Source organism: Tachysurus vachellii, chromosome 2 (assembly GCF_030014155.1).
Source record: "Tachysurus vachellii isolate PV-2020 chromosome 2, HZAU_Pvac_v1, whole genome shotgun sequence".
NCBI lineage: Eukaryota > Metazoa > Chordata > Actinopteri > Siluriformes > Bagridae > Tachysurus > Tachysurus vachellii.
This window is the reverse complement of record NC_083461.1, coordinates 25670423-25693875: the sequence shown is the minus strand read 5'-3', so window position 1 is coordinate 25693875 and position 23453 is coordinate 25670423. Positions and strand designations below refer to the sequence as shown.

Genomic DNA, 23453 nt, shown 5'->3' with positions numbered 1-23453 from the left:
TGTCACTCTGCTGTGAGGTCGGAGACAGAGACCGTCTTCTCCACCTTTCTGGTTGGTTTACAGACAGACTAGAAATGCAGACAGTCACGGAGAAAGTCCTGCGTCGCAGGCGACAGGGCTCATCTGGATGGAGATGAATGGAGAGGATGGTGCCATTGTGTACGCTAGTCTGTGTGTACAGTGTGCTGCTAGTTTGTTTTCAAGGGATGTGGCCTGAGGTCAACTGCATTCACGCTAATCAGCAGAAACCGGGCACGGGAACGGATTTTCCATGCTGGACAGCCAAATTGGAGAGGTGCACACCCTGGCATACTGTACTCTTGAACCAGTGCTACTAGAACAGAACAGGGACATCAGGAGAAAAAATGTTTTAACATTAATGTATTTGTCACTGTGCACCGAATTCTGGGGGGAGCTTTTAAGTGCAGTTACAGGATGATTTTCAAGCCTCAAATACTGTGGAATTATTTTGCATTTGCTATCTTATTTTTTTAAAACATAGCCGTATCATTCTTAACAATTAGAAACAATACAAGATCCTTCTTATGCATGAGAAAATAATCAATCTCTCAGGAATCAATTTCAATTCACAGCAATTTTCATTTCAGTATTTTTTAATTATTACTAAACCTTTTGTTTGCATTCGTCAGTTTATTTACATTCTGAATCGCTTTTTTAGCGTTTATCAGAGAACACTGTTACACAACATGCACTAATTTAAACAGCGCTTATAACCATACCATTATAACTAAGGTATAACTGCACTGATAACTAGAAGCATCATTTATAAGTGTCTCTGCGGTGCATCCATATTTCCTGCACCGTTCCTAACCATTTTCAACTGTATTTGCGGTTTATTTGGATTAGTTGGCCGTCTGCCTTCACAAGTTTTTCATGTGTGAGCTCAGAGGATCAATATCTTGCAGGAATGGATTCTCTGTGCTAATTAAAATCATACAGTAAATGAAGAGCACAATGCCTCAGATTTTAAATATCCAGCTATCTGTTGCGCCTTCCTCGGTCACAGAGGCAGCAGCTGCTGGTTAAGTGCTGGAAGTGGGCATGTGATTTGTGGCTTAAGAAAACAGGCTGTAACACGAGCCATGGCGGTCATTCCTGTCCCTCCCCCACTGCACCACAACATAAAGACTGCTATGTTCAGGACCTCTCTCAACATCCATCTGAATCTGGCCTGTAAGTTAGCCTGCAGAGAGTTTGCTCTTTGTTCGTTGGTCTAGTGTACACAATCTAATCCTTTGATACCGAGCTTCACTTTGACACTTGCGTGGTTATACAGCTCCTGGGTGCAGCAGTGCGTCTTGTAAATACCGGCATCTTCAAAACGTCTTAATTACGCCCGTATTACATCAAGCACACATAAAGCCTTCTTTATCATTAAACAGTAACTGGAGAAGTGAGCATTATCAGCGGGAGAGATTTACGGCTGATGTGCCCGAACGGTCAAACGTTGAACGGCGCACTTAAGCCTGGACTTTAATGCAAATTCTAATCAGGCTGCAGCTCGTGCAATCAAAAAACAGAAAAGTAACCAGCCGAGCGATCAGGAACTGAAAACAACAGCAAAAAGATAATGGATTCATTTAAGTCACCATTTTAATACATCTACACAAGGTGTAAGAGCAAGTCGTCAAACATACGTAACATTCTACAATTAAAGATGCACTCACTGCTACACTGTTAAAACCAGATCGGCTCGAGTATTTCTAAAGCCCTGTTTGGATTGCACAATTTTATCAGAGGAATGTCTGTAATAATTCCTCAGTGATAAATTGTTTTGTCCAGACAGCAATGAAATGACCACAGGAGGAGTGAGTGAGAGAGCATGAGAGACTGAGTAAAAATGAGAGTGTAACAGAGTTAAAATATAGAACCCGATGTATGAGTCACATGGTCCACTCACATCATGGCATCCACAGAGGAGAGAAGACACGTGTGGACACGAGATGCTGTCTTATTTCAGTTTGTGCAAGTCCAAAGTTACAGTAACAATTTGAAAACAAAATTTATAATCACAAGGTAGCAAAGGTAGCATTTTCAGCAGTGTTTATTTCCAGGGGAAGCGTCAGTGGTACATGGTGTGAGCATAAATACAACAATTAATAACAACAAACATGAGGCAACATCCATAGAAAATCACAGACTTGTATCTGTGCAGGATTAAAATGATCAGACTGAAACTTTTCTCAGAGAAAAACACTGGTACTGGCGACTTGGGACAGAAATAAAGTCACAAAGGAAAAACAATTGGAAATGATCCCATGGCCTTGTGTAACCTGAATCCCGATTAATACACAAAGTTAAAGAGGAAAAATATTAAAAAAGTATATAAAGTCTAAATAAATAAAAAGATGGAAATCTGAGTTAAGATAGCAGTTAATATTAGGATGGTTTCAGTGTTGTAGTAGAAATGTACATATACATGTAATCCGGACAGTTCAGGATGTGATGCAGAAAAAGGTCATGACAGAGTGCATGAGTTTCTAATGCTGAGCAGGTTATGTGTAAAGATCCATATAATATTATAACCGGAATCTAAGACTAACTTTGTATTTCTATATGTTTGTGCGAGAGAGAGAAAGGGAGAATAGGAGCATGTCCTTCACATATGTTCCTGAGTTGTGAAGATCGCACAGAGGTCTGAGCCACATTTCTTCTGTTAGTGCGCTGGTTTTCTGCAGCGTGGCCGTCACACTCAGCTCTTTGCCTGACACATCTGTCAACACTACGACTCTGACAGTCCGCTTTTTTCTCAGAATTTGACCTGGCTGACCTCACGTGACCTGCTTCCTGCAGCAGGCCTCTCTCCTGGAAACACCCCGTTTCAGCTGGCTTCTCGCCGGGAACACGGACCCAGAGGGAGGAATTCTGCAGTCAGGGCCGAGAACAATAGCGCAGTCATGTTTGTTCTAGCCAAAGTTATTTTCCAGCCGATCGCTGCACTGGCAGACTGCTCCCAGGCTCCAACCTTTCCATTTCTACCCAAGTTAAAATGCGTCACAGGATCAGCAAAGCTTTCCTCACTTTTGCTGTAATGAATATAATCAGCACTTATTCTGATGCTAAAAGTCAGCAGATAAGACGAGGTGAGCTGCAGTTTGTCGGGCAGTGAAAACTTTTCGTAGTCATGAAGGAAGATCTTCTGTTAGGTGCAGCATGTGATAGTAAAGAAGGCCTTGGTTAAGCGCAAGTCTTTCTCCAATGGCTGCATCCCATAGCAACAGCAGCTGAGCCATACGACTGATGAAGCCGCTGTGTCTAACAGCCCCGTGTTGAACCCTCGGAGTGCTGTGAGACTCGTTCTCTGCCACGCTGACACCATCTGTCTTCATACTGCGTCACTAACACTAGCACTGCTTTAAATGCTGCTTTCACTCACATCTTTTTTCTTTTTTGTCACAGAAGGACTTACACAATGTTTCTCCAGCTGAGTAGATTTAGAGAGAAACACCGTTCTCGAATGATAATAAATTAGGATTGTTTAGGAACATTGCAGGTTGCCGTACCATCGACCGACTTAATGCAATAAATTTAGTGGTTAATTCCTGGTGGTTGACCCAAGGTTTGAAGGATAAGCTGAAGTATAAGTGTTGGTCAGTATATTTCCTGTTACTAATTCAGTCGCAGTGTAGTGAAGGCTAACAAGACACAGAAACCTTTTTGCATCTCTGTTCATGCCGCATCACATGACAGCAGAAGACACTCGAGGAAAGTGCTGTCCGTCCTCTTCCTGATACATCAGGTCACATGATTGGCCAGTGTGTTTGCCTGTGACTTACAGGGAGTAAGAGCATGTCTTTGCTTTCTCAGATCCACACGTCACAGACCTTGCCAGGATTCACAGTTTCAACTTTCCAGTGAAAGGATGAACTCTGTTCTGTTGTGCCTCTTGAGACCCTGTAGATTTTTTGGCATGCATTTACAAACAGTGGAGCTCGGCATAATACTGCTGTTCACTCCAGTCAGTGTTACAACACCTTATCAATTTTAGTTAGTTTAGTCTTGCAGTCGATTTCCCCCACTGAGTTCTGATCTAAACGTCTTCCACTGCTTGCACACCTTCATATTCGGCTGCATTCTAATTAACAAGGAATTATTTTGTGATTAGATATTAGATATTATAGTCATGTTAGTAAGATAGGGGCAGTATTGTGTGTCTGACAGGATTGTGTCACAAGTCCACTACAAATGAGGACAAAGGTACATCATGACCGTTGACTATTACGCTGCCATGTTGTTTTGATGTCAGCTGTGTTTATGTACCTTGAATTCCAAGTTGAATGACCGTCCCATTTAACTTGTAGGGTTCAGGGTACAATGGATTGCAGAAGAACTCAGCTCTGAATTCAGCTCATAGTGTATATATTCAGCCTGTTAACAAATAATCTGAGTTACAGATGTCTTCATTTTGATTGATATCAAACCCTCTGACCAACTTGTTTTCTGAAGCAAAGTAAAGAACACAGAGATTTTTTAGAACCTTGCTCGTTGACCCCTCTGTGTGAACTGCCATGTTAATGTAATGTGATGCAACATGAGCAGAAACATCTATTATACTTAGCAACAAAGTGAAGATCAATCCACCCATTGTGCCCTGTGTTCCCAGTGTGCCCTGTGTTCCCAGTGTGCCCTGTGTTCCCAGTGTGCCCTGTGTTCCCAGTCTGCCCTGTGTTCCCAGTCTGCCCTGTGTTCCCAGTGTGCCCAGTCTGCCCTGTGTGCCCAGTCTGCCCTGTGTTCCCAGTCTGCCCTGTGTTCCCAGTGTGCCCTGTGTTCCCTGAGTGTTCTCAGCTGACGTCAAGGTTGCAAGTCACCTGAGCATCATGATTAATTAATCATATTCTTTATTACTCTATTCGTCACTTCCTGTGTGTGCGTGTGTGTGTGTGCATGTGTGTGTTTTAAATGGCTCTTTCCAGACTAATGTTACATTGCAGAGCTCCTCTGTTCTTCTGGCCACTCAGTCCAAGACAGCAAATGATGAACCATGAAACACAAACACTTTACTCATTGCTCTCTGGAGGTGGACTGGACATCTGAGCCAGTGCAGACCTCCAACCCATCTCTTTGTACTGATCCAGCTCTGCTTTTGTTGAACACAGCCTTAAGTGAAACCAGATGGCTTTCGTTTGGACTGTACTATATATTCGTTTTCATCGCATACTTTCACAAATCAAATAAATGGACTGTTACCCCAAGGATTTTGCTCAAAAGCAGTTTGGCAGCAGCCCAAAACGACTCCTGCGCCCTTTTCTAACTGAGGTGGCAGCACCGGTATTTGCCGAGCATGTAGGAATGCACCCTTAATTAAATTTGCTCCCCAAACAAGTTAACTCTTGTTACCTCATGAAGGTAGCAGGGCAACAGGCAAAGCAGAGCTCCAGCCTGGATTAAAGTCCTATCTCCTCGTAATGTTTGAAGCATCACGCTCACATTGTCCAATTACGTGGGTGGGAATGCTGCTTAAAGCGGCAGGAAATATAAAGAGAAGCTGTAGTAATCTCGTCCGAATCCCATGTCATACATTTTATTGGCGGCGTCTACATGTATCATGATGAGCTGTCTTCATTTTTCACACAAGCATCTGCCGAGTTTAGGAGAGGATGCGTGAGAAGCACATCTGGGAAACAAATGAGAGAGAGAGAGAGAGAGAGAGCGAGAGAGAGAGAGAGGGCTTGTTTTGTCTCTTTGTCACATTGTCATGGCTGCGTAGCTGTTTAGCAGGATCTCAGAAGGACTGTTGAGCTCGTCTGTTTAATTCCTTTTGCTGTGCCTGAGGCTAAAAAAGCAACTTTGTGTGACTGAGCCGTGGCTGTGCGACACACCTTGAAAGAGAGGCCCAGTGGGAGGCATGTACACTACTGGGAGCTGGAACAGGCTCCACACACACACACACACACACACACACACACACACACACACACACACACACAGGCATGTCTGTGTTCTATTCCAGCATGTGAGCCATGTGATGTAGCTGCTGCACTTTGGACTGAGAGAGTACAATTATTCCAAACAGTGAACTGTCTAAGAACGATATTTATCACAGCCCTGATCTGTCAATAGGACTCTCAAGAAATCTTCAACACTAACGTTGAGTTTAAGATCCGTTTTTCTTTTCTTTTTGCAAACAGCTTCATTAGCGTTGCATTTCTCTTTTCCTGTGCCCGATTGTCTGCGTCCATGAAACATGCAAACGCATGACTTCACTCGGCTCTTGTAAAGTCCTCGGGGCTTATCTCGCCTGAGGGAGCGTCAATCTGTAACACAAGGGCAAGGTTCCTGCTCTGGTGTGAAGCTCCATTCTTTGTTTGCCGTTCTGTGGGCGCCATTGATTGGTTCCATACAGTGGAAACTTGACCTTCTGCAGATGTTTGAGGTTCTGCCAAAAGCGCAGCATGATCTGCCCACCAGACAGTTTTTCCTTGTTATGTCGACACAGGGATACATCAGTGTCCAAAAAACCCCAACCACTGATGTATTTAAATGAGCAGACCGTTGGAACAGAAATTCATGGCTGATATATGGACTAGACCACGATCACACACATTCTCATGCAAATTACATTTTTTTAGCACTGTGCTAAAATGTTTGAAAACGCGAGCAGTCCAAAGTGCTTTGTGCCTGAAGGATATGAGTTTGGTGGAGAGGTTTCTTCATTAAATGAACTGACTCCCAACAGGCTTCCCAAAGGGTACGAGAATGCTTCAGGTCTCAGTGGAAAAAAATTAGAGCCCAGCAATTCACACATGGGCTTTTTTTTTTTTTAAATAGAAACACCACATTCTTAAACAGAACGGTTTTGTATGAAACCTAATATGGTTCTGTTACGTGCTTCTTTTATGGAAACCAAAATTTGAACTAAAAATCTAGTAACAACCAAACTCCCCCTTCAGTGTTTCTGTCATTACAGTTTGAATTCAGGCACAAATTTAATAAGCTTGTTTATCTTTTTTTTAAAAACTTAATTCATAAACATCTCGTAGTGTTTTCTATATAGAGATCATTTTCTCTGTATAATTAAAAAAAACTAATTTTACTGATTTCCCCTTACACATTTTCTGAATTATAGAACTGTTTAAATATTAAAGCTTCATGGCTTTTTAGTGGTTCTACATAGAGCAGTCTTTTTTTGGGGGGGGAAAGGATCTATTGGCACAGCACAGAACCACAAGGCTCTATATAGAACCCCAGGGAACCTCAGGATAAAGCTGGCTCATGGGCATCAAATATTGTTTTTAAGGCTGATTGCACAATGGGATATTACTCAGAATGACTTTATGCAGTAATTAAGTCCATATTTTGTGACATGGTCATAAAATACCTAATTAATATTGTATGAATGTGGTAATAACAGCTTCACAGAGCTTGTGCAGATCTTACGTCTTGTAATACAACACAGATTTATCACGTGCTAGTTAGCGGTGTTACAGAACCAAGTTTCCACACCATGACATGAAACTGTGAAATCTAAAAGAAAATCTGTTGTGAAATCCTTGTGCCAGAGTCTACAGTCTCTTTACACATCCTTGTAAATGTAACACATCGCAAGAGGAAATAAAAAAAATTAACTGGAAAACATCTTCATTCTGCAGGACTGGAGTTCAGTAGAATTAAAATTTTTTTGGGTCATTTTTATAAAAAGTCAAATTCAGCATGTTGTTCTGAAAATCCCAGAGACGCTGCCTCACCTCTCCACATAAAACTGATCCAGTAGGGTTTAAGAAGCTGAAAATAAACTTATTTACTTTGGGCTTTAAGAAGCTAGATAAGAAAAAAATTTGTTTGCTAGCATAAATATGAGTGTTTGCAATATCTATAAAATCCCTTTAATTCATTGAAATTAATCTTCAAAAATGTTTGTTTCCTTCCTTCCTTCCTTCCTTCCTTCCTTCCTTCCTTCCTTCCTTCCTTCTCTAGGTCAGGAACTCAGTGAAACAGTCACTTTACATTGTTCGCATTAATGAAATAATATAAAAAACCCCACATATAACCAGAGGACAGGTCGGTTTGTCTTTGCAGAGTATTTGTATACACCGTATATATATTTGTATACACCGTATATATATTTGTATACACCTTATATCTATTTGTATACACCGTATATATATTTGTATACACCGTATATATATTTGTATACACCGTATATGTATATATATATATATTTGTATACACTGTGTATATATTTGTATACACTGTGTATATATTTGTATACACCGTACATATATTTGTATACACCGTGTATATATTTGTATACACCGTATATGTATATATATTTATATTTGTATACACCGTGTATATATTTGTATACACTGTGTATATATTTGTATACACCGTACATATATTTGTATACACCGTGTATATATTTGTATACACCGTACATGTATTTGTATACACCGTACATATATTTGTATATACCGTAAATATATTTGTATACACCGTACATATATTTGTATATACCGTACATATATTTGTATACACCGTACATATATTTGTATATACCGTAAATATATTTGTATACACCGTACATATATTTGTATATACCGTACATATATTTGTATACACCGTACATATATTTGTATATACCGTACATATATTTGTATACACCGTACATATATTTGTATATACCGTACATATATTTGTATACACCGTACATATATTTGTATACACCGTAAATATATTTGTATACATGTGTATATATATTTGTATTCACCGTATACATATATGTATACACCGTATACAAATGCTTCAGCTGATGGATGATTATTATTATTTAAATTACATATTATAAAATACTTTATTGGCATAAAATTGATCCACAATATCATCTAATTCTGTCTTTCAGCCTTTGCTCTGATTGTTCCTGTCATTCTCTCATCTGTCTGTGCACGTGAACTTTTAAGGAGTTTTGTGGCTGTGACTTCATGTGAATGAGAAGAATCAGCACACACACACACACACACACACACACACACACACACACACACACACACACACACACACTCGTTTCAGTTTGGCTTACACAAGCATTTACACACAGATTTAAAGATTATATATAGGATATATGTGGCTATAAGGAAAGATTAACAGAAATGTATTTTGACTAAAGTCAGCAGCGAGGCAACTGTCTGGTCGCACACTGTGACTAAGTTTGACATTGTAATCACTCGACTTTTGCCATGTGATGATTTATTAGCCTCTGCAATTTTGATAGACCAGTGAGAGTGTTGTTAGGATCCATGAATGGGATTTAAACTCATAACCTTCCTGTTATTCGAGTGAGTGTACAAGCGTGAGGTGTTCTATCCACCAGTCGATTTGAGGATCCGCAGGACAAAACCAACTTGCTCCAACGACTTCATCGTGGTTTCATCCTGAGCAAAATAAACAAATAAAAAATGGTTTGCTTTCAACACATGGACTTTGCTCACAACAACGGAAAACAGATAATCTAACAGACTTGGTTATGACATGCAATTCACAGGCCAGGCAGACAAACTTGTGTGGGATGGTGTGAATTTTATGTGAATGGACGTCCCAGCTTAATGGTATGGGAGCAGACACGGCTGCCCTGCAGAGAGGATTTGAGAATAAACAGTGTGCTCTCTGTTTTCCCTTCTACTTTCACCCTATCCAGGCTGCCAGACCAGGAAAAGGCCATGACTTCTGTGTGTGTGTTTGGGGGTGGGGGTGTTACTGCTGGAATTTTCTTTCCTGCAGGTGGTGGTTGGTGGTTGCTCTCTTTGTCAAGAACAAAATGAATTCTGTGAAAATATGGAATAAAAAATAGACCCCATTGTTCAGTAGCAAACACAAGCATGTCTTGTTCTCTTCTCCATTGTTGCGATTTCTCAAGGATTTTACGGAATCAGAGGATATTGACCTAGAGAAAGCCATGCCCTATAAAAGCCGGAATGTTGACCAAACACAGGCCCTAATTTAACTATAGAATCAGGCAGATATAAAACTGCTGGATGAACATTAGAAGAAAAGTGATATCTGCCATTAGAAAGAAAAAAAAACTCCAAATGGTTGGAGAGCTGTGCTTTGTTTCTGCATGTTGATGTTTCCTTTCCAAACAGCACATAAGGGAAGAAACAGGCCACAACACTGTTAGAGGTTTCCAATGGACCTTGAGTTGTACATCACTGTTGCTCAGCGTGTTCTTTTTTGTTTTGTTTTTTCAAATTGCTAAGTCCATTGCGTCAGGAAAGCCAATTTCGTGATTTTTATATGACAGAGCAAATTTTGGTCCTTTTTTCCTTCAGATTACTTTCCAAGCTGGTTAGTTCCTCCATGTTGAGTCTTGAACCCAGTGCGCTCTACTGGATCATGTGCTCTGATGCCCAGAGTTGAAGTGAATGTAGGTGAATGAACTCGAGTACCAGAAAGCAAATCAGTGAATAGAACAGGATTGTTTTTGCCAGGTGAAATTGTTTTTTTGTCTCACCACGTTACTGGTTGTGTTGTCTTACACTACACATGGTGCTACACCTGATGTGCTACACCTAACCATAACCCCAACCAAGTATGATTTTATGCTTAGCTCAAAACTATGTGCAATAGTAAAAATAGGTCAACAGTATTTATGTTGTGTTAGAAAGTGTACGAGCAAAAACTGTACATGAGGCTACAGTTCACCCTTTAGCCAGATAACAGCAGCTTAATGACAGTTCATATACAATAATAATAGATGTTTGTAATAATGGGCACAAGGTGTCAGTTCTGTACATTATAGTATTATTATTTCTTTTCCTGTTAATTAATCTATAAAATTGTTTTTATTAATTTTTTTCTTTATTTATTTTACAAAACATGCCAAGATACTGAAACTTTAAAAAACGTTTTATTTTATTTATACTTTAATGGTAACTGTACAAACTACACACTTTCTATTTTTTAAACACTTCTTTAAAGGTAACAAAAAATCCATACGGATGTTCAAGAATTGGCCAAATCAGTCTAGCAGATCATTTGTTAGCCTAACACAATTTTTATCACAATCACAATCAGGTTTATTGGCCGTGTTGGAATTTGGTTCCAGCTGTTTGTGACTCTCAAAAGTAATAAATACAGACATAAATAACACTATACTATACAAGACAATACAGACATAAATAACACTATACTATACAAGACAATACAGACATAAATAACACTATACTATACAAGACAATACAGACATAAATAACACTATACTATACAAGACAATACAGACATAAATAACACTATACTATACAAGACAATACAGACATAAATAACACTATACTATACAATACAGACATAAATAACACTATACTATACAAGACAATACAGACATAAATAACACTATACTATACAAGACAATACAGACATAAATAACACTATACTATACAAGACAATACAGACATAAATAACACTATACTATACAAGACAATACAGACATAAATAACACTATACAAGACAATACAGACATAAATAACACTACACTATACAAGACAATACAGACATAATTAACACTATACTATACAAGACAATACAGACATAAATAACACTACACTATACAAGACAATACAGACATAAATAACACTATACTATACAAGACAATACAGACATAAATAACACTATACTATACAAGACAATACAGACATAAATAACACTATACAAGACAATACAGACATAAATAACACTACACTATACAAGACAATACAGACATAATTAACACTATACTATACAAGACAATACAGACATAAATAACACTATACTATACAAGACAATACAGACATAAATAACACTACACTATACAAGACAATACAGACATAAATAACACTATACTATACAAGACAATACAGACATAAATAACACTATACTATACAAGACAATACAGACATAAATAACACTATACTATACAAGACAATACAGACATAAATAACACTATACTATACAAGACAATACAGACATAAATAACACTATACTATACAATACAGACATAAATAACACTATACTATACTATACAATACAGACATAAATAACACTACACTATACTATACAATACAGACATAAATAACACTACACTATACTATACAATACAGACATAAATAACACTACACTATACAAGACAATACAGACATAATTAACACTATACTATACAAGACAATACAGACATAAATAACATTATACTTTACAAGACGATACAGATGTTATACAATATAGACAGTATGAGTATTAAATATAAATACAGAATATATGACAGATCAGTTATGTACATAAAGTGTGAGAAGTGCACGGTAGTATAAATAACAGTATTGTGCAGTATTATGCTTTTTGTATAATATACAGCAGCAGTAGTGCGTAATATATACAGATGATGTGATTACTGACAGTTCTGATAATGCAGTACTTATAGATGGTTTCAGTGGTTTCAAACATGGTTTCAGTGCCACAATTTTCATTACAAAGTAGTTCTAAAAAAATAACTTCTGTTATGATAATTGATAAAAAAAACACCTGGAACTGAAATGAAGCTGTTAAACAAATGCCTAATGATATAATGTTGAAGATTCTAAAATCCTCAGCATTCTCAATAATGAATCTCATCACATGATTTAAAGAGAAGTTGTGAAACGAAGGCTTTACTTGTCTTTCACCTCCCTGATGAGAACTGGGAGATTTCACTGGCTGCGAGACTCATGTGGCCGTGAGGAAGAGGTAAAACAGAGGAGCATGATATTTTCATAGTCTCTCTCTAACATATAGCCAGAGGAGCTCATCTGGAACTTTTGTTTGCTTTTGCAATCCCCAGTCTTCGTCTGTCTGTTCCCCCAGGGTCCTGAGAGCGGGGGTCTGCTCCGAGCACGAGCCAAGCGTGGGCGAGCTGCTGAAAAAGTCCATGACACCAGGAGTGTAGAGCAGGATTCAGTGCCATCTGTGAGAAAGCAATGGTGGATTTTACTGTCCGACGGCAGGCATATCTGGCTCAAAGAGATGAGGGTCGAGTGGGGGTTGCTTTCCTGTAGATGTGCAGGACCAGGGGAGGGTTAATTTAGTGCTTCTGTGCTCACATATAGAGGCCAGAGGCCTCCTCAGCCACAAAATGGCCATAGATCAGGGCTCCCAGGGGCTTCCTGCTAACACTCCATTTCTTCCCACCTTTTATATGGCTCTCTCAACCTCTGTATGAAAGATGATTTCCTCTCTTGTTTATGAGTCTCACACTATTCCTTTATACTTTGTTAGCTTCATGGACACACACACACACACACACACACACGTGTGTGTGTGTGTGTGTGTATATCTGTATTATATGTAAGTAGCAGTCACGTGTGTATCTTTATATCCAGATGTTGTCTCTGAAAGATCTTCATGGGATTTAGCTGCTCATGCCAGAAATATGTCCGACTGCCAGCTCAGTAAAACTCCACATTCCTGCATTCACGTCCTCACTGAACGCGACACACAGATAACGGAATGTTGGGGTTTTTCATTGGCTCTGCTTTGCTGGAAAATCCCATCACTGTGCATGAAGCCATGCCTGAGAGGAACACAGTGACAGCAGGCAGCTTAATACCAGGCTGAGTCTGGACTTCTGCCCGTCTGTCCAAACACAGTGTAGATTTCACATTGTACACATTGTGTAGCTACAGACCTGAAAGAATGAAAAGAAATGTGTTTGTGAAGACTTTTGAGAAGTACAGTGCTCTTTACTTTGCAGGTGATTATTTGCTCCACTCAGACATATTGTTTACAGACTTGCATTATGGAAGACAGACTTTTATTGGCACACAATGCTCTCTTGATAAAATAACTCATCCTGCCAGCCATATCATCACACCAGAGGTTAGTGCTAATGCTTGTGTTAAGCCATGGATGTCCCAGGCGATGAAAACAGTTGTTAATCATTTTGATTTTAGTGGAATTGTGGAAATACATTTTTCCATTAGGTTAGTTGTTTGCATTCGGTGCTGTTTGGCTCCTTCACCCAGATGTCTGTCCCTGAGAAGCTGAGCCACTGTGTTCCTGTCTTGGCAAGGCAACGTGTGTATCTCCAAAACTTTTGAAACAGCTCAGCTGGTGTTTGCCTGTTTATTGACTGACACGTCTGTGAGCAATTCACAAAGATTTAACGACCGTCTTAAACAAAATCCAGCAACCGCTTGCAGTAGTTTATCTTAGCTTTGTTTGAATGTACTGAAAACAGATCAGTTAAAGCAGTTATCAGCGTATCTGAATATGTGAAAAACTAGCTGAAGCATATTAATTCTGTTTCTTTTTAGGAGTATTTCTTTATGGGGGAAGGTCTTATTGTTGTATGAGCCGTAACCATAGTAATCTTTAGTCGTAGACATCTTAGTGCAAAATGTCATTGAATCTGAGATAATAGCAGGAAAAATATCTGAATATTATTTTGCTGTTAATGTCTTAATGTCCTGTAGTTCAGATGAAGCCTGTAGACATTTTTACATCACAATGGTTTGTTATTGTAATGTTTATTTGTCACACAGCTCAATCCCATGTCACAGAGTTCAATCCCATGGGCCCTAACCCTAACCCTAACCCTCACACAACACATAACCCAAACGTTAGATGTTGCTGTCTCACAGTGCTGTTGATTATAAGCGGTTTTGTTGTGGTATCTTCAATACACTTCACATGGACTGAAGTGTATTCAGTCAAAACTGATCACAGTATTGATCACATCACCAAGCACTAATGAAGCTTCTGATTTATTTCACTAAGTACTGTATAACGTTTGGTTTGGTAACTAGTACCTGCTGACTTTTGTATAGCGTGTTGTCTGAATCAGTCCTCTGTCATCTTCACGGTATTTGTCTAGATGTTTTGTTTTTTTTTCCCTCAGAAACACACTTAGCAGATTGCAATCTGGTAAAAACCCAGCTCTCAGACACAAGCTGTAAGAAAGCAATAACAGCTGAAATTCATTGGCTTGATTTTCTTAACCAGTCTCTCGCTCTCTTTCTCTCAGGTTGTTGAGAAATCTAGTGGCTTCTCAACAGGAAACATGGCTGATGCCAGTAATGATTGTGTAAAATAGAGAGCCGTTTTCCATGATGTCAGCCCCGTGGCTCTGGGGTGAACTTAATACTTTGTTAGGGTGTGTGTACACATGTGCATGAGTGTGTGTGTGTGAGTGCGTGAGTGTGTGTCTATTGTCTTAGATTTCCTGTTTCGAGATTCACCTGGCGAGCCGCATGCTGATAAATCCTCATAATCAAAACAACAAAAAGGACGAAGGAGATAGTAGTGATGTAACCTTGTCCACGCCCTTCACGCTTTCCCTGGACGGCCTCGACATTGTGTAAAGATAGAGAGAAGAAAAAAGGAAGTGGGTGAGTGAGCAGGGCGAGATTGATGCGATAGCAGCAGGAATTCACATTTCTCAGCACAGCTGAAAGACATTAAGTCCGCCGTGAAGCGGAGCCGCGGCTCTGGGGAGAGGAAACGGTGCAGGACGACACTCCCTCTTTTGCGCTCTCTCTCTCTCTCTCAGACATAGAGCCAGAGGTCACCCAGTGTGAGTTGTGGGCTCATACATGACAATGATGGGTGGGAAAGAAAACACACGAAACCTGAGAAAACAGCTTTACTAAAATCATGCAAAGATCACAGACTTTCGGGTGATGGAATAGATTTTTTTTCTAACAACTCCATAATGCAGAATCCTCTGCTAAAGCTTGTTGCCTTACTTCCAGTTTAGTATTGCTTCATATTCTATTCTCTTTTCTTTCCCATCTTACTGGTGTATGTTATAAACCCACTGAACCCAAGGTGAATTTATTACCAAAATGTCTGCATCAGCTGCCTAGCAGACCTGCTGCAGTGGTCTCACTGTCTCTTTTCCCTCCAGCGCCCAGGGCTGAGCTGGTTAGGTTCGTGGGCGATTACATGTCTGGTTTGAAATGATTGTGGGGGTGGAGCGAGTGATCAAACCCCGCCGGGCTTTCTTACAGCGTATCACCATCCTTTTGTTTTTCATGAGGTATTTGTCCTCTACTCTAAATAACCAGTCCGTGTGGCTTTTGTAGTAATTCAAGATTAGCGCTGCCCCTTTTCTGCCACACTTAAGTTTCTGGCTGGATAATGAATTGAATCTGAGAATGTACTCTGTGTGTGTGTGTGTGTGTGTGTGTGTGTGTGTGTATGTGTGTGTGTTTTTTCATATACAGTACATGAGTACCACTGTTTAATTTGAATCAATGAATGAACCGCTGTTCAGAGCAGCGACATGGCATGGTACAGAGTCAGCTCTCAGAGAGACATGGCTCTCGAATATTGTGAACAAGACTGTATGCGTGTGTGCATGTGTGTGTGTGGACATCTGTGTGTGCGTGTGAGTGTGTGGGCATCTGTGTGTGCATGTGCACGTGTTTGAGTAGTTTAGTGTGTGTGTGTTTGTGTGTGTATGTTGATGTAGGAAAAGGGATAAGAGGAGCAGAGGTTTGATGTGCTGCATGATGGCCCCCTGCGGCGTTCCCACATGTGCGCTAATACTCAGTTAAATGCGTCCGCCGCTCTACGTTCGGGCAGATGGCGTGGTAGGAAAACGACATTTCTTTCTGGAAGCAGTCTCGCTCCTGCTATCTTTTTTCCATCCATCGCTTTCCTGCCAAAACAACAGCGCAGATGATGGTGCAACGCTACTGTAATCCCTGTGTAAGAAAACACGAAGAATAGACATCATCTGTAAATCATCCAGTGATGGTTAGATTTAGAAAGGTTTCTGTATTGGGTTGTCGAATTTTCTGCCATTCTTGTTTGTTCGTTCACAATGTCTAGGCGAGAGGCGGTGGAATGATTCCGCCTCGCCTCATCTAAAGGTCTATGTTAGGGATGCAGAGTACGAGTATGTTTCTGATAACCATATTGATACAGAAATGACTAACCTATGGAGTATTATCAATCAGAAACATTTTACTGTGCTTTGTTTGTGTTTTCAGGTTGACATAGTGCTTAAGGACAACACAAAATCTTTTAGATTCACACATAAAGATACTAACTTTAACTGGCTGAACTTCATGAACTTCACTGACCATGTGGTAGCTCAGTGGTAAAAGTGTTGGGCTAATGAGTGGAAGGTTGTGAGTCTGTATCCCACATCCACCAAGCTGGCAGTGCTGGGCCCCTGAGCAAGGCCCTTAACCTTTGCTCTAGTTAAGGGCCGTAAATGTAACCTGTTACATTAGTTGTCTTTGGTGGATCCGTGTTGCCATGGAGACTAGCAGGTTTTACTCGACTTCTCTACCCCTGTAGATTAGTCTTCACTGTGTCCATCATTCCTGGTTTGTCAATAAACTACAACATTCCAAATCAAAAACAACACAGTGACTAATAGCTGTCGTTTTCACTCGGCTAACATTTATCCTCCTAGCTACTCCTACAGGTATCGTCGGTTCCCGAGTGTCTGTTAGCCACAAACTCCACGTGCTACGGTTTAACACTTTCTATCGAAGGCCTAAAAGTAATTTGTTTTCTTGTCTTCATGTTCAGCCTGGAATATCTTTATAAACACGTTGTAGTTTTTTCTTATTTTATATCAGATATTTATATCAGTCTCATACCAGTGTAAACAGGGTGAAGTTGTTTTATCAGGTTTTTTGTAATAAGATGCAGTAGCTTTCTTTAGTAGTTATTATTTATTTGTTAAAGCATTTATGTCTTCTGTGCAACAACGTAAACATTATATCACGTGGCATCAGAGGATGTTTTTGGTGATTTCAGTATCAGTCTGGATTCATCCCTGGAGCTTAGCCTGAACAGCACTGATGTTTTTTCTTTCTAATCCAAGGCTCGATGTTAGAAGTTTTCATAATCAGATAATCTGAAGCAGAAATCTTCCTCTGTGTTTCTTTTTCCCCTTGTTTTAATGGAGCACTGTGATCAAGCTTCAGCCCTAAGAAGGTATTTCTAAGAAACATTTTGCTGATTTCCGTTTACTCTGATGTTAGAACGGAAAAATTATTGATCGGGACTCACTCTCCTTTAGGCTCCCGGTCGTCTGCACTCCTTTCTGTTGGTGGCGGCTCACTCCAGTCAGCCACGCTGAAATGTGACCTTGTCTCATGCTTCACTTTGAATTATTGATCGTAGGCTGTTGCAGAAAGCTCGGAAAGAAGAGGATAGCTTTATGAGGAAGCGATGCTACATCCATGCAAAGAAACATCTGTGAGCTATGATCTAGTGCCGCTGCACCCACTGATCCCTCCTGACATGTTTATAGGAGGCTCTTAAACACAGATATTGTCTATAACTGAAATTTCCAAAGCCCCAGATACATAAAATCTCCTGCTTACAAAGTATGGGATGCGCAAATAACCAGAGCGCATGGTGACAACGGTTAGCTTTTTAATCTGCTGTCATATAAACCATTAACCACCACTGTGGAGTGGAACATGACAAAGACCTTCAGTGCTGAACATAGACATGACAAAACAGGAGGAAATTCCATTTTCTGGCCTCTGGGATAGAGAGTAAATGTGAAATGATAAGTATTAGTTTATGAGTGCAAATGGAGGTGAAGGCTTCCGTGTCGACTCTGTTAGCTTCAGTGTACACTGATCATTTTTTCTACAGTATGACAACTTTTTTTAGTCCCATCGCTAGATTACGTCTGATCCACTTCATTACATTCCTGCTGCTTCCACCCCAGTTTCATACAGCAGCAACCATATAGCATCTTCTCGCTGGTATAAACTCCTCATTCTCTGTCCTGCTGAAGCGTCACACTCACAGTCACTGTGTCTTTCATTTGAATATAAAGTGCTTAAATAAACTGTTTTGCCTTTTATGGATTAAATGTAAACAGTGTGTTGTGTTGCTCATTAACTCTAATAAAGAGCACCTCTTGATAAACAATGTGGTTTACTTCAGCTCTGTCCATGTAAGAAGGAATCTGGCTGTTGTCCAACCGCATGGTGAAACAAATAGTTATGTGAATATATCATCCTAATTAGGCCGGCTGCTAAGTGCGGATAGCTCGTGTGGGCTCATGTGAGATGATCAGCTCCAAATCCATGGAGGATGTAGTGAAGTGGACTGGGTAGAGCTTTAAAGAATGAACAAGACTCTTTATTTTATTTCCATTCGTATATTCAATTTCATATGACCATTACATGTATCCTTTTAGGACCATGTGGAGCTAAATGGACCTGTTTGTTCTTCCTGTAACCCAATACTAATGAGATCCTTAGTAACACAAGGAATGATTCACGTTACCATTCACAGTGTGATGCTGGGGGGCTTTTCAATCCCATTTACTGGGATGAGTGACAAGCCATCGGTAACAAGAAGAGGATGCTGTTTTTGTTGTTTATTATTAATGATCACACTCAAACACATGAAAGAATTAGAACACAAACAGGAAGTAAACTCTATTGCTTTCTCCATACAAATTTCTAGTACGGATAGAAAACTCGCAGCACTGTCACATTCAAAATAATGCTGAAACAAAGTCAAAAGCTGCGTCCCAAATGACCTACGACACACTATGCACTTACAGTATGCACTATATTCTCTTGAGGATTTTAGAAGTGTACTTTAAGTGTACTTTAGAAATATAAGCCATTTACCAGCTGAAGTAAAATGACATCACACTCACGTAATGCGATGTTTTTTAAATGTTATAAATCACACAACGTGGGCTACTTTAGAAGACGTGTCAGATGTCTTGCACACCGGATTGTCATAGGCCATCTTAAACCTTTGCTCATTCAGAGTCAGTACCGGTAGCTTCGCCCTTCTTCGGATACGTAAACAATGCTGCGAGAGTCGAGTTCATGAAGTATCCAACATTCCACAGCGATTAAGTGAATCGTCCTGGCGTTCGAAGTGCACTTCATCTATTCAGTGTGAAAAAATAGAAAAAGTAACTTATTTCATAATACAGCGGCCTCATAGAACTTAAAAGTTAAATATATATCAGATGCGGCAGCGACACAATGACTCAGACTAACATCCAGTTCTTTTTGTTTACTGCTATTTTTAAATGCTCATTGCTCCTTCACAAAAACCGCTCCTTCCCCAAACCAAACTGGTTCTTGGTGAATGCCTGTTGTGATAACTTCTCTCTCTTGTGCAGACCTGAGTGTTTCACCTATGGGTGAAATGAACACGACCTGCGAGACAGTACTGGAAACTGGTCGTGGCCACATTGGAGGAATTCACTTTCCCAGACGCTGGAGGACGAAGGGCCGTAGGGGGATATGATGCTGTTGTTGTTGTAAAGTGGCGAGGCCTTTGTGGCGAGGCAGGGCTTTCGTGAGCACGGAGAGGCATGGCGAGACTGAGGCGTGTGTGATGGGGGAGGGATTAATGGCATTCAGGTTGTAAAAGTGGAAGGGGCGGGCGCGAGATGGCGAGTAGATTGATGCAAAAAATAAAATAAAGCGGCCACTCCCTTCACTTGTACCAGCCTGTTCTGTAATGAAGCTCTGCTGTCAACAGGATCATCTGTCTTCAGCCCGGGCTTGAAAGCCAAACAGCGGAAGGCGCCTGAAAAATGTGCTGTGTGCTTAAAGCAACACTAACCTAATACAGTCGTCCACCAGGCATGTGCCTTATGAGAAACAGAGCTCCTCTTTGTTCACACACTGTGTGGAAAATCAAGCACTTTTCCCTCCTTTTCACTGTAACAAAAAATAGAGGTGCATTTCATTTCACACTCAGGGTCACTTGTTTATGTAACTTTATTTTTGTATTAGAAATTCATTAAACCCTACACTCTTTGTTCTGACTTCAGTCCAGAGCTTAATATTCTGGAAGCTTCTGTATAGGACTGGAGTCATGGATTTCTTCTCATAACACACACACACACACACACACACACACACACACACACACACATACACACACACACGTACACAAAATGTGCTCTGCTGTGCTTTTTCTCACGCCTGATCCAAGCTGAGAGATCTGTAATAAATTCTCAGTTGGCTACAAAAGTTCAAGGTTAGTGAGCAACACCAATGATGTGCTCTCTCTCTCTCTCTCTCTCTCTCTCTCTCTCTTCGTCTCTCTCTCTCTCTGTCTCTGTCTCTCTGTCTCTGTGTCTCTCTCTCTCTCTCTCTCTCTCTCTCTCTCTCTCAGTATGGCTCACCTCAGACTGACCTGCATTTTCATTTACACACCTAGAATACATTCTGACATAGATACATATGAATATAGTAGAGTAAAGAAAAAAATGCCAGAGCATACCTTTCTCCCAGGTACAGGTAGATTTATACATAGCTGACAGCCTATATATCAAACTGCTGAGAGAGACGGAGAGAGAGAGAGAGAGAGAGAGAGAGAGAGAGAGAGAGAGAGAGATCACAGCAATCTGTTTTTAGCTTTAACCTCAACAACATTTTCTTTTCTAAGATTTGTATTCTGTGATCTTGTATTCTAAGATCCCCGTATTCTGTGTGCGCTGCTCCACCCTATTGGGATCAGGCTGTCTTGTGTAAAACAGAGAGCATGTGTGTGTTTTGTGTGTGAACAACAAACCCAGCTAGTCCAGATGTTGTGGCATTTGCTGTGAACCTGAACTGCGGCGTCTGTATCCTTGATCACTAACTCACACATGAAACAGAAATATGGACACGTACTGAATATAAGAAAATCACATCTAATTACCATAATATAACTTGCACTATGGGAAGTTAATTCATTAATTTAATTTTTAAATCACCTAAATATCATTTATTAGGTGTGAAGTAAAACAGACGTAGGAGTTCAAGGTGGAGGTTGGGCTACATCAAGGATCGGCTTTGAGTCCCTTCTTGTTTGCTGTGGTAATGGACAGGTTGACAGATGAAGTCAGACAGGAATCTCTGTGGACAATGATGTTTGTGGATGGCATTGTGATCTGTAGTGAGAGTAGAGAGCAGGTGGAGGAACACCTGGAAAGGTGGAGGTCTGCTCTGGAAAGAATAGGAATGAAAGTCAGAGGTAGTGAGACAGAATACATGTGTATGAACGAGAGAGAGGGAATTAGAACAGTGAGGTTATGGGGCTGCGATAAAGAAGGTGCAGGAGCTCAAGGATTTGGGGTCAACTGTCCAGTGTGACAGGGAGTGTGGAAAAAAGGGGAAGAGGTGAGTGCAGGTGGAATGGAGTAGGTGGAGAAAGTGTCAGGAGTGTTGTGTGTGAGACAGAAGGGTATCAGGAGTGTTGTGTGTGTGTGTGACAGAATAGTGTCAGGAGTGTTGTGTGTGAGAGGAGTGTCAGGAGTGTTGTGTGTGTGTGAGAGAAGAGTGTCAGGAGTGTTGTGTGTGAGAGAAGAGTGTCAGGAGTGTTGTGTGTGTGTGAGAGAAGAGTGTCAGGAGTGTTGTGTGTGTGTGAGAGAAGAGTGTCAGGAGTGTTGTGTGTGAGAGAAGAGTGTCAGGAGTGTTGTGTGTGAGAGAAGAGTGTCAGGAGTGTTGTGTGTGAGAGAAGAGTGTCAGGAGTGTTGTGTGTGTGAGAGAAGAGTGTCAGGAGTGTTGTGTGTGAGAGAAGAGTGTCAGGAGTGTTGTGTGTGTGAGAGAAGAGTGTCAGGAGTGTTGTGTGTGTGAGAGAAGAGTGTCAGGAGTGTTGTGTGTGAGAGAAGAGTGTCAGGAGTGTTGTGTGTGTGAGAGAAGAGTGTCAGGAGTGTTGTGTGTGTGAGAGAAGAGTGTCAGGAGTGTTGTGTGTGTGTGAGAGAAGAGTGTCAGGAGTGTTGTGTGTGAGAGAAGAGTGTCAGGAGTGTTGTGTGTGAGAGAAGAGTGTCAGGAGTGTTGTGTGTGAGAGAAGAGTGTCAGGAGTGTTGTGTGTGAGAGAAGAGTGTCAGGAGTGTTGTGTGTGAGAGAAGAGTGTCAGGAGTGTTGTGTGTGTGAGAGAAGAGTGTCAGGAGTGTTGTGTGTGTGAGAGAAGAGTGTCAGGAGTGTTGTGTGTGTGAGAGAAGAGTGTCAGGAGTGTTGTGTGTGAGAGAAGAGTGTCAGGAGTGTTGTGTGTCTGAGAGAAGAGTGTCAGGAGTGTTGTGTGTGAGAGAAGAGTGTCAGGAGTGTTGTGTGTGACAGAAGAGTGTCAGGAGTGTTGTGTGTGTGTGTGACAGAATAGTGTCAGGAGTGTTGTGTGTGAGAGAAGAGTGTCAGGAGTGTTGTGTGTGTGAGAGAAGAGTGTCAGGAGTGTTGTGTGTGTGACAGAAGAGTGTCAGGAGTGTTGTGTGTGAGAGAAGAGTGTCAGGAGTGTTGTGTGTGACAGAAGAGTGTCAGGAGTGTTGTGTGTGTGTGAGAGAAGAGTGTCAGGAGTGTTGTGTGTGTGTGAGAGAAGAGTGTCAGGAGTGTTGTGTGTGAGAGAAGAGTGTCAGGAGTGTTGTGTGTGACAGAAGAGTGTCAGGAGTGTTGTGTGTGTGACAGAAGAGTGTCAGGAGTGTTGTGTGTGAGAGAAGAGTGTCAGGAGTGTTGTGTGTGACAGAAGAGTGTCAGGAGTGTTGTGTGTGTGTGAGAGAA

At 40.7% G+C, this 23453-nt stretch overlaps 1 protein-coding gene across 3 annotated transcripts in view; it reads left to right on the top strand.

Annotated features, from left to right (window-relative positions):
- The window catches only part of jmjd1cb (jumonji domain containing 1Cb), a 110118-nt gene that overhangs the window by 1175 nt on the left and 85490 nt on the right, over nt 1-23453 (top strand). The window lies entirely within an intron of this gene.